Source organism: Amblyomma americanum, chromosome 3 (assembly GCF_052857255.1).
Source record: "Amblyomma americanum isolate KBUSLIRL-KWMA chromosome 3, ASM5285725v1, whole genome shotgun sequence".
NCBI classification, from domain to species: Eukaryota; Metazoa; Arthropoda; class Arachnida; order Ixodida; family Ixodidae; genus Amblyomma; species Amblyomma americanum.
The window spans coordinates 109,480,950-109,499,623 of record NC_135499.1 but is presented as its reverse complement, the minus strand read 5'-3'; the positions used below and the strand labels follow the sequence as shown (position 1 = coordinate 109,499,623).

The following is an 18,674-nucleotide window of genomic DNA, read 5'->3' as shown; positions in this document are numbered from 1 at the left end:
TGGGAACTGTTGAGGCCGCCGAGGCCGCGTTCGGCTTCGGCCGTTACCCTCGGGGCGGTCATGAATTCGGCCACCGCGATGGCGGCGCCTCTGCGTTTAGGCCGCGGCCGATGTTCGGCGCCGATGGGCACCGCTGCAGCCGCTGCCGGTTCTGCTGCAGCCGGAATAGCTCCTGCTTCGTGCGAGTCTTTGGTGGACTTCAGGAGCCTGGGTGTCTGGTTGCTGGCCGGCGGCTTTGTGGAGGTCGGTTGGTCTTGTGTCGCTGCCGTCGTCAACAAAGCCCTTTGTCGGAAGACTGCATCCGCCATTATCACACTTGTTCTTCCTCTTCGTCTTCGTCCCCGTCAATAGCGTGGTGTGCTCCATCATCTCTGGGCATCTGGAACGTCTAGCACTCGCTAAGATAACTGGTGACGTCATATGCGATGCTGAAATGAAATTGCCCCACAAAATCGAGGACGTATCTGTTGTGGCTGCAAATGAATATCGCGAACTTATGTTGCTCCTGCTGCTTCTCATGCCCTTGGAAGCGTGCACACCGTTGACTATGCAAATAATATTGTTTTGTTTGCAATCTTGCGTATAACACGGTAGTGCGTCGAGAAGAAAGCTGCACACAGGAAATTTTCACTAGCCCACTGTTCCTGGTTTGTTTATATTCGCAGAAGAAGCTCACAAAAAATATAAACAAAATTGGCACCATAAGCGAAATGTTAGATAAGCTTATTAGTAATCGTGCTTTGAACGAAAGCCAATCCCAGTAAAAAGAAACAGAATATTTTCGAAAAAAAAACAAATACTCAAAAGTAAGCATTTTGCAGAAGGCGGAGGTTCCAGTATGAAGAAAAAATCAACTCATCAATTTGTACGCATTCAAAACAGAGCGTGACGTGTATGATGAACGCTCCTCCCGAGTATTATTACTTAAAGTAGGAACCAGCCAGCTTTCTGCCTACCGCCTGGCATGCAGCACTGAGGTGAACCCAACTTTGCATTTTTGAAAGGGACACTCTGTCACCTTGACAGGTATTTGGCCCTTGTGCACCCGCTCCCGCAAGTACTTAAAATATTCGGGTGTGGGGCGCGTGCATGTGTAACAGAAGCTGCTACTTTTTCAGGCAAAGTGAGTCGCTCGGTATGTTAACTTTATGGGAGTGAAATTTTTTCCTGCGCGCTTTCTTCATCGATAGCCAGTGTTGAAATAATCAAATACACTTTTTTCACTCCTTTTTACCCCCAGATTTCGTGCACTATCATAATTCTCATAAATTCCAATGCATAAACCTTTGATGAGCAGAAAAGCGTTGAATAATTTCTGCATAAAATCGGGTGCGAGGTCCTTTATTATGCCTCTGCTGATGTGCTGTAAGGCAAAACTCTTACTCGTAAACAGAAATAAAAAATTGTCTAAACAACAGCCTCTGTTACTGCTTTCTTTATCGAAAATTCCTTAAACATGCCACATCTCCAGTAAGGAAACACATCTCCTTTTATGAACAAGATTTTGATGCGCTAACATTATCCTGTGGTCGTTAGGACTTGATCCCCCAATGAGGCATAGTGTAAACTTAGACAAATGCGAAGTGTGGTTGAAATGGCAGTGCGGTTAGTTCTGGTAGAGTGAAGGAGTTCACTCTAGTTCTGGCAGTAGAATAAGCAGAAAATACTGAAGATCCACTGCAGCGATCCCTACCTGTTCTGCTGTCGCGTAGAAGGCCAGCAGAACTGTGTTGTACATGAATAAATAATAAACAACGTTATTACTGGTGAAACCTGTTCAGCATTGTTCTTATGTAGCACTTTGTAACCATTCACTCCCCTCTGTAATGCCCTCTGCATGGGCTATAAAGCGCCTTTACATAAACAATAAACAAATAAAATAGCAGGCAAACCTAACAAGACACTGCACAGCCATACTCAAACTCCAATACATATGAGAACTGCACGGCAAATCTCTGCCTTTTCACCTGCTTGGGCGACGCGTGCAGATGCGTCTTTCATATTTATATATGTCGTTCTTGTTCAATAAAAGTTCAGGTGCTTACACCAGTGCACTGCCATTTTTCACCTCTCCTCTTCTGCCGTCCGCCGTTTTGAGCTGTTCCAGTATGGTCAGCCAATATAGACAAGCTCTCACTTCTGTGTGCCCGACTTTGTGCTCGACTGCGGCGACTAGTGGACGCCGCCGGTGAGTTATGCGGACGGCTATCTTAACCAGAAAAAGTGCAAAGCAAATTGCCAGGCCTCTCCTAAGGACGCAAACACTGAAGCAACAACGTTTTTGCCATCATTCACGGCCCTGCCTTCACCTCATCCGGAAGTTGACAAATGCGAATTTTTTCTTTTGTACGACCTCATCGTTTGCCTATAACTTATCTAAACGTGTCAAGCTCTTAGCTGCTGTATTGTATCCTTTGCCATTTTTATGCTCGAAAAGCTTCATTGCGTTCAAGAAGATGAAGATTAACATCAGCGGGTGATCCTCGGCACAGCGTCTCAATGCAGCAACCATATGTAAATGTAATCGTCATTTCAATTTTTTTTGCGTTATTTCACGTTCACAACATATCGAAATTTTACGGCTCACGTCTTTTTAAGGGACATGCGCTCAATTTCCGAAAGGCCTTTAAATTTATTGATTGCAGTTGCTGGACTTTCTCACCGTTCCAGCGCTGCTCACACGTGTCAGCAGGTAGACGAAAAAGACAACAAGGTCGTGCCCGCAGAAGCATTCTGTAAGGTACACCCCACGGGCTCCAAGGCAGCTTCCGTTGCAGTTGCAAGTCAAAAAGCACTCTCCGCATAACATGGAGCCCCTCACCAACGAAAGTGCGTACTCTAAAACGGCTGGCGTCTCCTACCCGTCATCATCGTCCTCAACACGCGGCTGTCGGTCTACCAGCCACGACTTGACGGCAAGCAGCAGCAGCAGGGTGAGGTTTTCAGTTATTCAGCACTTAGCAATTCGCTTGTAATGCATATAAATATGCGAGAGGAATCGATTTGAAGATCTCCCGAATAGGCAGCCGCGTATGACTGACCTGGTTTATACTTTAAAATTTTTCGGAGGGGATGGCGTGCTCAAAACTCCGAAGGCTTTGTTGTCATTCATATTCATAATAACCATTTAAGGATTCTTAACACCTCGTAGTCTCCCCGCTCATGCTGCAATCTAGTTCATCTCAGCATATTTAGGCAGTCGTAGATGGCGATCCAAACTGTTTACTTCATTATTCAATGCAAGGTATGCTTCCTGTGCACACCGAGAAACGAGGGGTCGACCCATCGCTCCAGTTGGAGTCGCCCGGCGAGATAAAGGAGGACAAAGAGCTCAACCTGGCGGCCAAGTTGCCAGCGGTCGGCGTCCTCTCGGTGCTGACCTTGAGTATGCTTATGCTTCTGCTACACGTAGGCCGCTTGTACCTGGATACCCCTATGGCCACAGAGAAATTTTCTGACAATTTCTCCGAAATGGTGATGCCGGAGGTCGCGAGCAGAACGCCTCTCCCTGTGCCGACGCTCAAGTCATCGCCCGTCATCCCGCCGGCAACGAAAGTAGGCACCTCGACTATGGGGGAGCCTACAATGACCAAGACCATTAGTTTACCAACCACGGAAGTGGAGATCACGGAAGCGTCTCAGTCAGAAATAACCATCGAGCCTACAGCGAGGGAAACTGTTAGTTTGCCATCGACGGAAGCAGAGGTCACAGACGCATTTGATTCGGAAGGACTAACCACCGATTCATCAGAAACATCTAGCATGGAATGAATCACGACGGAATTGCCAGAACAAGAATCGACCATCAACTCGTCGATGAGCGCGGAAGAGCCCACGCGCGTGCCTCATTCGGATGAACCAACCGCCAATTCATCAGCGACGTCGAGCATAGAGTCATCCACGACGGCATCAACAGAAGCACCTATTCCGGACTCGTCGACGATGGAATCAGAAACAGCACAGTCGACAGTGGACGCGGCCACGGACGCGTCGGTGACAGAACCGGAAACAGCAGAATCCACAACGGGCACACCAACGGACTCATCCGCGAGAAAACCAGAGACGTCAGAGTCGACAGCGGAAGGCCCTATAGGCACGTCTGACATGCGTAAGCCCAAGGACACTTTGTCGACTGAACGAGGAACAGAGTCAACCGCTGAAACGGCCGCAGACTCGACTGCAGAATCGACCAATGAGAGGTCGCCGTCAGAAGCAGACACATCAGAGTCGAGCACGGAAGACACGACGGACACGTTGGCGATGGAAGCAACTGTGTCGACAGTCACCCAGAGCTTTTAAACAGCGCGCACATCGCAACTGTCGTTAAGACCGATATGAATGACCCATCCGCCACTATTCCACGCACTGCTTCGTAAGCGAACTTCTCTCGACTTAGCGTGAATAAAGGCCCTCGTAAAAAATCTTCATACTTATTCGGTAATTCAGGACTTAGTTGTAGGCCAGTTGGTAGGACATCGTGCGGAGAAAAACCGCCCAGTGTTGTCGCCTGCCTCAATCTTGACCTGTTTTCCGGTTTTGCTCCTCACGATACTTATTCTGACCTGCACTACCTCCATCTTTTCTTCCAACGTTCTCAGAACATTGCGCCCCCGTTCAAATCCCCCTGTGCTAAGGTGCCTCAGCATATCATCATCAGCCTGACTACATCCACTGAAGGCCAAAGGCCTCTCCCATGTCTCTCAAATTAACCAGGTCCTTTGCCAGCTGCGCCCCGCTCTATGCCTGCGAACTTCTTAATTTCATCCGCCCACCTAACCTTCTGCCGTCACCTGCTCCGCTTGCCTTCTCTTGAAATCCACTCCGCTACCCTTCAGGACCAACGGTTGTCTTGCCTTCGCACTACTCTGCCCAAGCCCATTTCTTACTCTTCATTTCGACTAGGATGAGAACTCGAGCAGCTGTATTGACCGCCTCATTGCCCGTCGAGTATCTGGCACGCAGCCTCTCTCTGACACAGTTGACAACCCCTTACCCTTACTGAGCTACGCATAAATTACGGAGTAGTTGTTGTTGTTGTTAGCCTATCAAAAGATGGCACATACCCACACTGGGGGATCGGCCAAGAATCGGGTGGCTATTCACCTGAACGCAGTTAACAAAAAGGAAAAGCACGTGGGAGCATAACACCGGTGAATTTTTCGTCATGAACAGAAAAGGAATGAGTGTTTTGATTTTAAAATTTTAAGAATAATAATAAAGAGAGTGAATAAATATTAATGCTATAAGATCACAAGAAGGAAATATCCTCTTCCTCACAAAACCCTAAGTAAATATGAAGAGAACATAATCAGGCGACTACAAACTAATACTCTGCCCAATCCTTACCTAATGAGTAAATGGTACCCAGAAACCTACGATTCGTCCTGCCCCTTCTGTGGAGCAGTTGGCACACTCTTTCACGCGGTTTGGGAATGTCAAGAAAACCCAGACTTGGACAGCAATCCCGATCCGACTTGTGAGCGCTGGGAGGCAACCCTTCATAGCCACAGCCCCGTCGACCAGAAATCGCAGGTTGAGAGGGGCCGGATTATGATGGCGACCAATGGGTTCTCGTACTGAACCCACACAGTTTTTATGCTCTGAATAAATGTTTTTCCTCCTCTTCTACTAGGATGTCATTAACCAGCGTTTCTTCCCTCACCCACTCTGCCCGCTTCCTGTCTCATAACGTTACACCTATAATTTTTTCTTTCCATGGCTCGCTGCGTTTTTCTTAACTTAAGCTGAACCCCTTTCGTTAGCCTCCATGTTTCTGCCCCGTAGCTGAGTTCCGGCAAGATAAAGCTGTTGTACACTTTTCTCTTGAGGGATATTGGTAAACTGCTATTCATGATCTGAGTGAACCTGCCATATGCTCTCCACCCCATTCTTATCCTTCCAGTTATTTCCCTCTCATAATCCCGACCAGCTGTCACTACCTGCCCTAAGTATTCCTTTACCACTTCCACCACCTCGCTTCCAATTGTGAACTGCTGTTCCCTTGCTAGGCTGTTGATCATTACTTCGGTTTGCTGCGTGTTAATTTTTAAACCCACCGTTTTGCTCTGCCTGTCTAAACCATTGATCATGTTTTCAAATTTATCTCTTGAGTGACTCAGCAAGGCAATGTCATCAGCGAATCACAGATTAATTAGGTATTCTCTATTTACTCTTATATCCAACTGTTCCCAATTCAGGCCTCGGAATACCTCCTGTAAACAAGCGGCGATAAGCATTGGGAAGATCGTGTCTTCTTGCCTGACGCCCTTCATTATTGGAATTTTACTGCTTCCTTTATGGATAGCTATGACAGCTGTGCCGTTGCTACAGATATCTTCCAGTATTTTCCCATAGGGCTCTTCTACACCCTGATTCCGCAATGCCTGTATGACAGCTGAGGTTTCCACAGGGTGGAATAGTTTCTCGTAATCAAAGAAGACTATATATAGGGGTTGGTTATATTCAGCGCATTTATCTATCACCTGAGTGATAGTGTGAATATGATCTATTCTTGAATACCCTTACGAAAACCTGCCTGATCATTTGGTTGATTAAAGTCTGAGGTTTCCCTGACTTTATTAGCGATTACCTTAGTAAATACCTTGTAGGCGATGGACAGTAAGCTGATCGGTCTGTAATTTCTCAAGTCTTTGGTGACTCCTTTCTTATGAGTTAAGATAATGTTTGCGTTCTTCCAAGCTTCTGGTACGGCCGAGGTCATAAAGCATTGCGTATACAAGGTGGCTAGTTTTTCTAGCGCAATATCCCCTCCGTTCTTCAGCACATCTGCTGTTACCTGATCTTCACCAGCTGCTTTTTCCCTTTGCATTGCTTCTAAGGCTTTCTTTACTTCCTATTTCGCTACTGGCGGGACGACGCGTTGCTATGCTCTACTGTCTCTCTCATTAATGCTCTGATTACATTTACAACTGTATAGATTTGGGTAGAACTCTTCGGCTACATTAACTATCTTAACAATATTGCTGATGACATTGCCCTCCTTGTTTCTTAACACATACACCTGATTTTTACCAATGCCTAGTTTCCTCTTCAACGCTTTCAGGCTACCGGCGGTCTTTAGAGCATGATCGATCCTCTCCATATTGTACTTTTTTATGTCGCTACCCCCCCCCCTTTCACTTATTTATTAATTTCGATAACTATGCTAGTTCTATCCTCTCTGTAGGGTTAGACGCCCTCTTGCTTCGGCGTTTCTTATTCAGATCTTTCGCCTCCTGAGATAGCTTTCTGGTATCCTGTCGAACCGTTCTTCCGCCTACTTCTACTGCGCACTCTGTAATGATGGGTGTTAGATTATCGTTCATTGTATGGACATTAGGATCGTCTTCCTCAGTTAAGGCTGAGTATCCCTTCTGCAGCAATATCCGGAATTCCTCTATTTTCCTCTTATCGCTAACTCGTTAATTGATTTCTTCACTAGCTTCTTTCGTTCCCTTCTCAAGACTAAGCTAATTCGAGACGTTACCATTCTGTGGTCGCTACAGCGCACATTTTCGAGGACGTCCACATCCTGAAGGATGCCAGGTTGAGCGCATTGGTATTGTTTTTCTACTCTCCACGCATCGCTTACAGGCCAGAAGTTTCGAGCACCGGTTGGCTATATGACAATCGCTCACGTACAGGGGGCTACTCGCCGCGGTGGCTCTGGCTTTGGCGTTCACATGCCGACACCAGTGAAATCAAAATACACAAATGGTCTGCTGCACTGCGGTGTCACCGCATGGTGAACAAGTCCAAGGGGCAAAATTAATCCCAAGCCCTGCAAAACGGCGCCTGTTAGTGTCAATGTATCGCATCAGGATCTGGAACTCCAGAATATATATTCTGAATCCAAGGGGTGCTTATACCAAATGTTCGATCTGTAGACAGCAATTTATTTCATAAGACTGCTTACACCTCTGCTATGCACATAATTAAATATCTTTCTACCCGGAATAAAAGTACTCTGCCAGGCTCTGAAGTCTTACATTCTGCAGCTGAGATTTCATGCCAGCAGGGCGAGCAGACGAGGACAAATACAGAAATTTCAGTGTTAGTCCGATTGGTTGCTTCTGTGCTTATTTGGCAGTGTCATTACTACACGGTGTCGCTTACGGAAGTTTACTTTGTTAATTCACAAACCCTGTCTGTTTTCTACATGTGTTCTTCAGTATTGGTACATGGCGATCTGCATCCGTGTCAGCAACACACAACATCGGCAAGGTCTATATAAGGCGAAATTGGCCTGTACCCGACTCTGAGCATCAATATTCCTTGCTTACCTCCAAATAGTACGAATGGAATAAGGGTAACCAGTGGCAGATCAAGGTAAAAGTTTACAGCTATCATGTTAAACAGACAAGAGATAGAAAAAAAAAGATATTGAACGGCTTCTGCTGAATAGGTATTCGTTTGGCGTCGCACTTAGCGAACTCAAAAGAAGCACGCCATCATGTTTACCCACGCAGGCGCAGCGCTGTCGGGTGTATAAGGAAACTGCTCATTATTGTGCTGGTTTTGATGCCCCACATGACGCGTTTGAAAAACGGTACAAGGCTACTGTGCTGCGGTGCCCAAAAAACTGGGGCCACGGATTCATCGTTCATATAAAAAAGAAAGAGGGTAGGAAAAGAGGCCAAAACGATAGCAGAGCGTGGTTTCGATCCACGGACCTCTGGGTTATGGGCCCAGCACGCTCCCACTGCGCCACTCTGCTGGCTGCGCTGCTCGGTTATTTTTTTTTCTTTATTGCCGACTAGGCAGGAAAAACAAATACAACACATTAAAAGGTGCTACATGAACAAAGACAGCACTCGCAGGTTAGAACCGTTTCACGGCAACAAGGTCATTAAACAGAGTGTACCATTCTGGTTTATCAACTTTTTCCTTATACACATCTCTTAGGTAAGCAATACTCTCAACAAAGTACTCTCTAGCGGGTCACACAATATTGATCTGCATGTTGGACACCCTTTCGTGTCTTTCATACACCAAGCAGTACCAACAGCATGAACAAATCATACGGTGCACCGTCTTCGTTATCAACTGGCAAAAAACGGATGCTATACGGCGTTATTGGAAGGTCTTTCTTTAGCGTCCTTTGCAGGATGTCCCAAAGAAAGACTGCATCCCAACAGTCCAAGAATATATGTTCTACAGTTTCTGGCTTGCGGCATATTAAACAGTTTGTGCCCCATGGGACATATATCCCCTTCTCTTCCAACCATGGCTTCACGGGCAGTGTGCCACTATGTAAGTGGAAAAAGAAAGTTTTCACCGATGGCCGCACGGCCATCTTCTTCACTCTTTTAAGAACATCATCACCCTGACCATCATCATTCAGTACGTGATAAATTGGCACTGGTAACATCAAATCTGACAGGTCCGTATAGAGCCGCCTACGTTTTACGCCACTAAGGTACTGCATCGAGAATCGCACTTTCAATATTTGAAAGGCTCCAAGCACTTCACGCAAATACCCCTGCACACCTCGACGATGAAACCCTTGCGTACAAACCAGAAATTCGGGTAAAGAGTTTTGCAGCCGAACTTGCATCGCGGTCCTCAAAATGGGATCCTTTTGGTCTCGCAGGAAAATGAATCTCGATACAACTTGCCTTAAAAACAAATGTACAAGACCCAAACCACCATTCTGCACTGAGCGAAACAAGTTTGTCCGGCTCGTGCGCTCCCATGTTGATCCCCACACATACACAGCTAACACTCTGTGCAGATTCTGAACACACATTCTTGTCATGAACATCGCCTACAGCACGTACCATACTTTCGCGACAAGGAAAAGGTTACACACTGTTGCGCGAGCAAATATAAAAAAATCCCTGCCACCCCATTTAGTTGTTTTTGAACGCACATGCTCAGTTTCTTCTCGCCAATACTGTGTCGTGTCCTTGTAGTGCTGAATTGGTACGCCTAGATACTTTGTAGGCACGTCTGACCACTGAACACTTTGAAATACGGAAGGAGAGTCTTCGCACTCCCCCTGCCAGAAACCGAGGCATTTGTTCCAGTTTATAAAACTGCCGGTACATCTGCAGTATGCTGTGGCATCGTTCAGGGCCTCCTTGACACTTTCTTTGTCTTTGCAAATAATAGCAATATCATCAGCATACGAAAGCACCTTCACTTCTGCTGACATTAACTGGAAGCCTCTAACCCTTTCATTGTACAGTACTTTCAAGCAAAACGGCTCCAGATAGATGGCAAATAGCGAGGGGGATAAGGAGCACCCTTGCCTGACAGAGGAATGGATTTCCATACTATCGGTGAGTTCTTTGTTGACTACAATATTGGCGAAACACCCCTTGGATGCCATTCTCACACCATCCGAAATCACTGAGCCCAAGTTTACTTATTCCAATATGCTGAAAAGTGTGTCGTGATGGACGCGATCGAAAGCTTTTTCAAGATCAACCTGTAACACAGCTGCGCGCATTGAGAAAAGGTCACAACACTCTAAAATGCTCCTCATAATGTGAATGTTAGTGGTTATTGACCTTCCTTTGATGCCACAAGTCTGATGTGGTCCCACAACATCTTTGATGACAGTTTGCAATCTCTTTGCTAGCACCTTCATAAAGATTTTATAATCCACGTTCCTTAACGTTATAGGTCTGAAAGACGAAACCAATTGCTGCTTCTCGCGATCATTACTCTGAGGAATTAGTACTATATGCGCTCGCCGGAAAGACAGTGGCAGCTTTCTTTTCGTGCGCCTTCATTAAAACAGCGTGTAATGCAACTGCGACTTCTCGAAACCGCTTATAGAAAGCCGCGCTCAAACCGTCTGTACCAGGCGTTTTGGTGGACTAAGATCTATGGCTTTTTCTATTTCTTGGATTGTAACTGGAACTTCTAGAAATGATTTCCTTTCTTCGTTGAGTTTCGGCATAAGAGACAAAAACGTGCTTTCAAAACCCTCTGAAAGTTTGTTTCTGCACCCAAATAATTCGCTGTAGTGTTCAACAAAGGCTCTTTTAATCATTTCCTTGTCTCGGGTGACAGCATTTTCGAGCCTTATCTCTTGGATATCATTTTTCGCTGCGTAGCTCTTTTCATCCGCAAGTGCCCGCGTCGTTGGCATTTCACTAACCCGAAGCTTTTCTGCCCGTGCCCGTACAACTGCTCCCTTGTACTTATTATTGTCTAGCACTTCCAGCTGCCTACGAACATCTGATTTCTGTACTGCGCAGTCCCGGCTGCGCATATTCTTGACTGAGTAACAAATCCAGCTGGCATTGTAATTGCTTCTCAGCCTGTTTTCTTTTGTGTTGTTTCGCAGTACTGTGTTCGATTGCGCTCATCTTAACGTTTTCTTTGAAACACTCCCACGCGCAAACAAAACTATTAGCCCCACTTGTCAGTACTTCTCGTATACTATCTTGTGTCTTGCTAACGAAGGTCTCGTCTTCGAGAAGTTTGTTATTCATCTTCCAAAGATGCCAGTTAAAGCTCGAATTCCAGGGTTTTGCACATAATGTAAACGTAACGAGGCTATGGTCACTGAATGATACATGTTTCACTATGTAATGGCTACACAGTGGCACGAGGGCGACGGATATGTAAGCGCTATCAAGTCTAGCGTGAGAATCGCACTGGAAATGAGCGTACTGTGGCAGACTAGAATTAGATAGCAGCAAACCTACATCTTCGAACTTTTGCTCTGTGATCCACGTGTTCAAGCAAAGAGCGCTGCGGTCGAGCAAAGCGTGCCTCCTTGCCCTAACTTCAGGCATACAAACACAATTAAAGTCACCGAGTAAAAGAAAATTTCGCTCTGCACTGACATGGGGCACAAGTTCCTCAAAAAAAACTCTGCGCTCTTGTTGCTTGTTCGGGGCATATATACAGATCACTCGCCATTTCATCTGAGCAAAGAAAAAATCGCAAACAATAAGACGACCACTTGCGTCTACTTTTACACACTCTTCAACAATACCAATTGAGTTTCGCATCAAAAGCAAACCACCCCAGAAGTGCCAACGGCATGACTCACACAGATTTCATAGCGGGATCGAAAAGGTAACAACATGCAGTCAGTTTGCTCTTCAGATTCTACTTTTTTCTCTTGTATAGCCGCAATGTCGATGTCGTTTTGTAGTAGAAGGCGATTTAATTGATACTGCCGCCGCTTTGCGGCTAGCCCTCTCACGTTAAGCGTTTCTATACGTAATGTTCCATCTTTTTTACCCTCCATCTTTTCTTTTTAAAGCAAATTGTACGGCCTATTGTTTACTTTGTGAACAAGGAGGCTACGTGCAGCAACGTCGCTGAACTCACAATAGTCCATGGTTGCGCTGACTAGGAAACTTGAAATGCGACGCTGCCTATTGTCCGTCGATGCTGCCGCTGCACGCGAAGGCACCCAGGTGCACGCGGTCGACCTGACTACGGAGGCGGCTTGGCCGCCTGCCGCGGGTCGAGCGGAACGTTAGGCCGCGGCTTGAAAGACGGACGCCTCACTCCAGGAGCTTTCGCCGGAGGTTCTTTAGCGCCTTCTTCAGGAGTATGCGGCGCATCGGAATTCTTTTCTCGTGGTCGCTTTCCAGCCTGACTGCTACTCGCAGCCACGGTGACCACGATTTCCTCCTGCTGACTTTCAGCGTTCTCCGAAGTTTCGTTAGGACGGGCGGCGGCGTCTTCGAACACAGCAGCCTTCTCATCAGGCAAACCGTCTTGCGGGACACTGGATGCAAGCTCAAGCCTCCCGCTCCCCTCTGCGACACTGGTTGAAAGGGGCACCAGTGTCTCCAAAACGTTGCCTCCCTTTCCCGTCGCTGCTTCTTCGGCGTCAAGCTCATCGATCTTCAGCTCGGACGCTCCTTCGTTAGAAGAGCGCCCGGTCACTCTGGCATACGTTCGCGCACACTCACTCTCCTCATGCCCGAACCGACGGCACGCACCACACCGCGGAATTTTGCACTCGCGCCGATCATGACCCTTTCCTCGGCAGCGCAAGCAGAGGGGGGCCCTGCCCGGTACCACAACCAGGGCCAATTCACCAGCGATGCTCACCTGATGCGGCAAATCGTCCAGCTTGACTCCCGCTTTCAACGAAAGAGACACCAAGCGCGTTGTCGACCCTTTATCGGTGACGCCTTGTACGCGCCAATGCTCAGCCTTGACATCAGTTACTTTTCCGTACGGCACAAAGGCCGCTCGCACGTCTTCATCTGGTACTCCGGGAAGCAACCAGTGAATCTTCATTCGAACATCTTGGTTTGCTGGGTCAATTATCAAACACCGACGTTCCTTCACTTGGATTTCAATAGCGGCGAGCATCTTCTTGACAGCGTGAGCACTGTCGAAAGTCACCGCCCATACGTGACTCATCCGATAGGCCCCCAAGGCGGTTACGTCGATCAGGGAGCAACTTGAGGTGAGCCAACGCGTCACAGAAATCTTCGACGCGGTATGGTCGTGCACGGACGTCAGCGTGAAGGAAAACTGTATTAAAAACTATGCTACCTGTAGGCAGACTTGGTAGGATGACCTCGTACTCGTTGTCAGTTTCAAAAACCTGTTTCCGCGGCCAGACATGGCCACTGTAGCCGCTCCTACGGAGCCCGTCATCACACGTCCGTACGCTGCGGCGGCCGGAAGTGGAATCGACTGCGCTGCTCGGTAACGTAGCCTATATTAGAAGGCAAATTGTTGTACAGATTGAATCTTACTGTTGAAAAAAAAGGATAGAAGAAAAAGAAGACAAAAACCATAGCAGAGCGTGGTTTCGATCCACGGACCTCTGGGTTATGGGCCCAGCACGCTTCCACTGCGCCACTCTGCTTTTGTTTTCCTTTATTGCATGGAAGAACTTCTGTAGAAAGGAGGAAACTTCAATCAGACTAGTTCGCGTCTCAAGTTACCGGGCTGCTTAATATGAGCCCGCCATAGCCCTTACTCACCACTGCATCCCCATCAAAACATCAAAATTCAGGGAGGCACACACAAGCATCTAGGCACGGCAGCCAGCTTGGAGGTTCGTTGCGAGCAGCATATACACTCCTCACCAACGCACACTGTTCCCGAAACACAGATTTGGACGATCTTGGTGGCTCGGCATGTCTGTCCATCATACGGCTTTTCCAAAGACTGAATAGTCCCATCAACACAAACACGTCATAAGGCACAACAGAGTTTTTGTCAACAGGCAGAAATCTAATAGTGCGTGGTGTAATTTCAATGTCCTTCTTAAGAGTTCGTTGTAGTATGTCCCAAAAGGACATGGCATCACGGCACAGGATGAAGCAATGATCAATTGTCTCAGGCACGTTACACAGACGACAATTCACATTCCAGGGTACAAACATCCCCTTGTCATTAAGAAATGTCTTGACAGGCAGCGTCGCTGTGTGTAGTTTGAAAAAGAACGTTTTAGCTGCTGCATGAATGCACATCCGCCTAACACGCTTTAGAACACTGATGTCCAAAGACCCCAGATAAGGCTGCCGATACAATGGTGTAGGGAACATAGACTCAGTGAGAGCCTGGGTCATCTGCTTTCTCGAGAGGCTATACAGGTAATCTAAAGAGAAGCGCACAGTGAGAAAATTGAAAGTGTCAGCAACCTCCTTAAGAAATCCCCATAAAGTCCCCTCACGAGCCTGCACAGTCGGTGCGAATAAGTAAGGCAAATGAAAACTAAGCCGCCTAATGAGCACAGCTACCAGGAACGGGTCGTTTGCCGATTTGAAAAAGAAAAAACGGGAAACGAGTTGATGCACGAACAGGTGAACAAGGCCCACTCCACCACCCTCTAAGGGAAGGAACAAGTTGTCGCGCCTCATCGGCTGCCATTGAGAGCGCCAAACGAATGCTGCAAATATTCTATGTATTGCTTGCACCTTCCTCCTCGCACAATGCAGGACTTGAAGGACATACGCGAGCTTTGCAAACAAAAAAATGTTACAGACCTGTGCCCTCGCAAACACTGAGAGTTCCCTACCCATCCAAGCCTGCGTTTGCCGCCGTAGAGTTACAGTTTGTGAATCCCCGTAGGCTGTACTGTTGCGAACTTGGTGCAGCGGAACGCCTAGTTACTCAAGAGGGCTACAGTTCCAGCATATACCACCGAACTGGCTTGGCCTAGTTCCCCAATGACCCAACCAAAAGCCTTTGGATTTCTCTAAATTAAGAGCCGCGGCTGATACATCGCAGAACTGTTTAGTCAAGTTTAGAGCCTCGAGTACACTCTTTTTGTCAGAACAAAAGAGGGCGACATCATCAGCGTAAGCTAAAACTTTAACTTCACATTGAGCCAGAGAGAAACCGCGGATAGCTGCGCTGTTAATTATACTGAGACAGAGGGGTTCCAGATATAGGGCAAACAACAATGGAGACAGTGGACATCCTTGACGAACAGATGCTTCTAGTGGTACTGGTTTCGTTAGCTCCTGATTAACAACAACCCTTGTATATGAGTTCTTATAGCACAGCCTTATGCCTTTGAGCAAGACGTCACCAATATTTGCATACTCCAAGACCGCGAACAAGAAATCGTGCCGAACTTTATCAAACGCCTCAGCCAAGTCAATTTGAATGAGAGCTACTTGGCCTATCTCATCTGATACTGTCTCTAATACTGAACGTGCAATATGGATATGTGTTTGAATACTGCGGCCTCTAATACCACAGACCTGATGCGGACCTATCAAGTCCATAATGACGAGCAGCAGACGACTGCTAAGAACCTTGGCAAAAATTTTGTAATCAACATTGCAAAGGGAAATTGGACGATATCCCTCAACAGTTTTAAACCGATTAGTATCTTCGCTTTTGGGAATTAATATTGTGCGCCCAGAATGAAAAGTGGGAGGCAGGACACCCACATCATAAGATGCTTTGAAAACTTCCATCAAAACAGGCACTAGGCAAGGCGAAAATGTTTTATAGAATTCGCTAGTAATACCATCTGGCCCAGGAGATTTCTGGCTCTGCAGGGCAGAAATGGCTGATTGAATTTCATCCAAAGTGATAGGTCCCTTCACTATAGCACACTTCTCATCATCAAGTCGAGGGAAGTTTCCGAGCAAGGGTAATCGAAACCCTGACTTGGATCTTCGCAACTGCCAAACAGCTTCCGATAATAGTCGAAGAAAGCAGCAAGAATACCAGGCGCATCACTGTATGTGCAACCACCATACTGAATTTCCAATATTTCCTTCGCAAGAGCATTCTCTCTTTCATCACTCAGGGCCCGACGAGAAGGTTGCTCATCAAGAAACCTTCGGGACCTAGATCGTATCAAGGCCCCCTTATATCTGTCTGTCGCAAATTGTTGAAGCTGTGCTTTAACGTTATTAATCTCTTCGAGATAGGCACCCGGGCTTACCCTCTCTAGCTCATGTAGCTCCGTTAGGGTGCGCCCAAGCTCACGAAGGTGGTGTCTCTTCAGGAAAGCAATTCTTGCTGAGGCCTCAATTGCCAAGTTTTTGATCTCCTGTTTAAACAAGTCCCACTTTTGAAAAATGGAAAGATCACGGCGTGACTATACGTCCTTCAAACAAGTAGGTACAGCACGCTGAAAGATTTCGTCTGAGAGCAGACAGTTATTCATCTTCCACAACACCCATCGAGGGTGAAGTACATGCCGAGTGTACTTTCCTATCTGAAGAGACACCATACAGTGGTCACTGAAGAAAATGGGCCGTACCCAGTAGCCAAACACACTTGCTAATGCGTCAACAGAAACGTAAATTCTGTCAAGGAGAGCATTAGAGGAAAACTGAAAATGAGTGAAATGTATACTGTCGCCTTTTTCCTGCCCCACATCCACAAGACTATATTCAGAAACCAAATCGGTAAGTAATGCAGCACTATGGTCGTATCTCTTACATACCACTGAACGGTCCTCATCCCTACAAACGCAATTAAAATCTCCCAACAATATAATTTTGCGGTCCGTGCACAAATGTTCAACTAATGACAGAAAAAAAAGCCTTCTATCGCGCTGCTTTGTGGGGGCATAAACACAAATAATCCGCCACTGTATACCTGAAATTGTGAGATCACAGCATTAAGTCGCCCCTCGTCATCTATGCAATAAGACATGGCTGTCATCTCTAGCGTGTTCGCCAGGAATAGCATACAACCTCCGGATAAGCCTCTCGCGTGGCTAACAATAATGCTGTATTCCGACAAAAAAGGCTCAAGAGCAGCTGCTGTCTCTTCATCAGAGGACAACTTTGTTTCCTGGATAGCTGCTACACACACACTCCATTTCTTTAAGAGATGCCGTACCTGCTGTTGCCTCCTACGATTACGCATACCCCTAACGTTAAGGGTAGCGACTTGATATGCTGCGACGCTCGCCATTTTGGTGCCAGTCTTAACAAACGCCATCCCCTAGAATGTGGTGGCCCGCCGCCAAATTGGCGGCCTCTCGGGCAGACATCGCCCTCCTCATTAACACCACCCTTCCCGTGGCCTCTACACATTGTGCCTTCTGGTCAGCGCCATCGATACACACCTCGTCAGCATCTGCAGGACGTTTCAAAGGTGCGGTACTGTCCATGTCTTCCTCTGAGACAGCCAAGGCCTCGGCCCACAAACCCGAGGGGAGCACATCACTCGCTGCCACACTGACAGCCGACAGAGAACCTGACACGCCAGAGATCGACGCCACACACGTCTCACCGTTACCCTCCAACGACGAAGCAGAATCAGCATCAGAGGAGGATCGGCGAGCATTCACTGGCTGTATCGCCTCGACTGACTCCACAGGAGGCATATCCGGACGTTGACCTGTGGCAACGAAGTGTTCCTGTGCAGCAAGCACAGCAGTCTCTGTAACACTCACGGGGGGACCCGGGTCTGGCGGTTTTCGTCCTGGAGGCGTGGATGCTAGATGGCCAGTCGCTTCATATTCCGTGTTGTTTTGAGGTGTTGAAGTCTTCTGTTCCCCATCTATTCGATGCTCATGACTTAGTTCTCCGGTCGCGTCCACAACCTCAGACACATCCATAATGTGTTCTGATGCCACGTCATCTTCCCGTGACCACTGGCCTTGACACAGCCTGTCAGCGTAACTCAAGACACAGTACTCCGCAGTATGGCCAAAGCGTCGGCACTGAGTGCATCGAGGCGTGCGACACTGGCGCCGGACATGTCCAACCCGGCTACATCGGAGGCACAGTGGAGGTCTCCCTGGGATAAGGACTAATGCCTGCACTCCATAAACATTAAGTGTGTGTGGAATGGTGCTAGCTGACACTCCATCCTTGAGTGTGAGGGAGAGTTCATGGTTCGCCGTTTCCATATGCTCCATCCCTGGGCACCGCCACTTTTCACGCTCCACAGGCTGGACGGTGCCATAAGGCTCTAATGCTTCCACAATCCTCCGGTGTTCCATATAGCGGGGAAGCCAAAGGAGCTTAACCTTGACGTTCTTAGTATCCGGGTCAAACACCATGCACCGCAGTCCTTTGACAGGAAACTCCGCTTTGTTAACAAGCTTCTGTTTGGAAGAACTACTCTCGCAGGTAACCATCCACACGTGGCTCATTTGGTATTGACCAATGCACAAAATTTCCCGGAGATCCAATATCTGTGCGAGTGCGTCACGGAAGTCAGGTGCTCGGTACGGGCGACCCTTAAGGTCAGCATGCAGGAAAACGGTATTAAGGACAACATTACCGGTTGGCAATCGGGGAAGGACA

At 47.4% G+C, this 18,674-nt stretch overlaps 2 non-coding genes and 1 pseudogene across 2 annotated transcripts; all 3 read right to left on the bottom strand.

Annotated features, from left to right (window-relative positions):
• Positions 1–8,644: 8,644 nt before the first annotated feature.
• On the bottom strand, positions 8,645–8,716 carry TRNAM-CAU (transfer RNA methionine (anticodon CAU)). The gene has a single exon. It is a non-coding gene; the product is annotated as a tRNA-Met (tRNA).
• Positions 8,717–8,820: 104 nt separating this feature from the next.
• LOC144123978 (uncharacterized) lies at positions 8,821–10,156 on the bottom strand (annotated as a pseudogene).
• Positions 10,157–13,732: 3,576 nt separating this feature from the next.
• On the bottom strand, positions 13,733–13,804 carry TRNAM-CAU (transfer RNA methionine (anticodon CAU)). The gene has a single exon. It is a non-coding gene; the product is annotated as a tRNA-Met (tRNA).
• Between the last annotated feature and the right edge of the window lie 4,870 nt (positions 13,805–18,674).